The sequence below is a fragment of the Sinocyclocheilus grahami genome, unplaced genomic scaffold (genome assembly GCF_001515645.1).
Source record: "Sinocyclocheilus grahami isolate Dianchi unplaced genomic scaffold, SAMN03320097.WGS_v1.1 scaffold9451.1, whole genome shotgun sequence".
Taxonomy (NCBI): Eukaryota; Metazoa; Chordata; class Actinopteri; order Cypriniformes; family Cyprinidae; genus Sinocyclocheilus; species Sinocyclocheilus grahami.
This window is the reverse complement of record NW_015512624.1, coordinates 4,645-7,112: the sequence shown is the minus strand read 5'-3', so window position 1 is coordinate 7,112 and position 2,468 is coordinate 4,645. Positions and strand designations below refer to the sequence as shown.

The following is a 2,468-nucleotide window of genomic DNA, read 5'->3' as shown; positions in this document are numbered from 1 at the left end:
ATCCCACTGTGCGATATAAAGTTGCAAATAGGATAAATAAAGTCAAATTGCAAAATATAAAGTCACAAATACAACAAATAAAATCTTACTGTGAGACATAAAGTGACTAATTAGCAGATATTCTTTATATTTTATTATTTATGTATTTATTTATTGGGTGGAAACAGGCTTCAATAAATACCAATTTAGAGTCATGTGTCAAATGATGACAAGGGTTAAAAATGTAAATTGTTAGAAATGGAGTGTAGTTATTTAATTGAATTGGTTTCTACAAAGACAAACTTTATTCATTCATTCTTTTTTTTTTGGCATAACATTAATTGTGCTCAAAAGAAAGAAAAATCAGGAAATTACATTCATAATGAAAATGTCAATTTTGAATTAATTTGTTGGCTGTAAGTTATATTGAACCTGTTCATGGTTGGGCGAATTAATCTTGTCTTTGTCACTGCTGAACAGTTCTTGTCTTCAGGTTTAAGTGCTATGCACACATCTTGACTTTCCATTGCTATTCAGATATTCAGAACAGAATAATAGCTTACTGCATTCTGCACACTATGCACTGCAAATGCTGGTATTTTTTTAATAGTGTGGAGTGGACAGTTTAGGATGACATGCTTCGGTCTTCAAAAGGGTTCGAGTAATGCAGGCAGACAGGAATAATGCATTTAACTGACTTTACTGTCAGTGAACTTCAGCTCTCTCAGTGTGTCTGCCTTTGATCGTATAATAGTATGTGATACAGCACACATTATGCAATGGCATACATTTCATCCAGCAGTATGCTATGCTGTTTTCACATGACTTCAGTGGCGTCCAGTTATCATCTAAGAAATAAATATTATGGTTGATATTTTTTCAGATTCATTTGTTACACTTGAAATGAAAAGTCGAAATGTTGTCCCACAAAGTGTGCTTTAGTTGTATACTTGACATTTTGGCACATGTTGGGTATTCTACACTATCAGAAAAAAGGTACAAAAGCAGTCACAGGGACGGTACCTTTTCAAATATACACTTTTGTACCATTTTTACCCCTAGAGACTCTATTAGTACCTTAAAGGTACATATTACTGATGTATATTAGTACCTAAATGGTGCATATTTATATCTTTTGAAAGGGCACTGTCACGATGATAACGTTTATACCTTTTTTTTTTCTGACAGGGTACGCATGCAGAAAATGTGCATATACTGCACAAATAGCAGAATAAAAATGTTGTGTGCTATTATGAACATAGTACAGCATTCTAGAAGTGAAAGGGGAATTTTGTGGGGTCCTTCTTATTTTTTCTTTCTAACCCCAGTTGTCATTTATTGCAAAAATATTAATTTTAGTAAAAAGTCTACAGATAAGCATCTATTTCTTTCCTTGAAATGACAAGGGATAAGACTAAGGACTTCTTTCAAGCATCATTTCGAATGTTTCCTTCTGAGGTAAAGCAAACAGCTTTTTATTGGCTGTAAATGAGGCCTTGTTGCTGAGCAACGTGAACATTTGAATAACAAGAAAGCAAATGTAAAAAAAGTGAAATTGTTATTCATTATCTAATTCCAAGATGGCATAATGAGGAGTTGAAGAGCACTTTGGGAATAAGACATGGGTGCAAAACGAAACTTTGAAAGTTATTAAGAATAATCAGAATAATTGCACTGTTTTATTTATTATCTAATTAATTATTATTAATATAATATGCTTTACCCCTATACCTGTAAGCAATGGTCATTTTATAACACATTTGTAAGAATGACAAATGCAAACATTGGAAGCAGATGTTGATCTATAACACTTTATTCAAATAAAAACAAATATGGAGCAAAATTAAGCAATCAACATTTTGCTTGTTACAAGTTTGTTTAGACTGTGTATAAAAAAGTCTCTTTAATAGTTTGTAGTTAATTTTTTGCCAATACATTTAGAGCAGGTACTTTGTTGATACGGAAAGCATCTCAGTATTATTGTAAAGGGAACTGCTGTCACCTAGTGGTGGCTCATGAGCAGTAGTGAATGAATATACTCTGTAATTTAATGTACATAGTAATATATGTAATATAATTTTTAGCTGAGTGATCCACATTTGAATCCATGGTTAACATATTCAGAGTAAGGAGTTCAAAATTCAACCTGAAATACTAATTGAAAGACAATAATTAAAAATATGCATTCACAAATCATGTTGTTGTCATTTTAAAATATCCCTATGCAATATCAATGTACTTACATGACATCCAGAAAATACATTTATTTACTGTGTTCAAAGAACATGAAGTCCTACAAAAGAAGAAGAATATCAGATTATTCACTATGCTGAAACACGCAGAGCTTATAGAGCAACATTAGAAAAATATAAACTGGTCTAACCAGAACTATGTTGATGCATATCAATGCCTTATTTTTGCTTACTATGAGAAAACAGGCTCCAAAAAGAGCAGCTTTGATCTTCACGTCCAGATCCATAGGAAAGGAG

The 2,468-nt window shown here is 32.1% G+C and overlaps 1 long non-coding RNA gene across 1 annotated transcript; it reads right to left on the bottom strand.

Annotated features, from left to right (window-relative positions):
- Positions 1-1,803: 1,803 nt before the first annotated feature.
- Positions 1,804-2,468, bottom strand: LOC107578252 (uncharacterized). The gene is made up of 3 exons (XR_001608328.1): positions 2,405-2,468; positions 2,223-2,272; positions 1,804-2,133 (listed from the first exon to the last, which is right to left on the bottom strand). It is a non-coding gene; the product is annotated as an uncharacterized lncRNA (long non-coding RNA).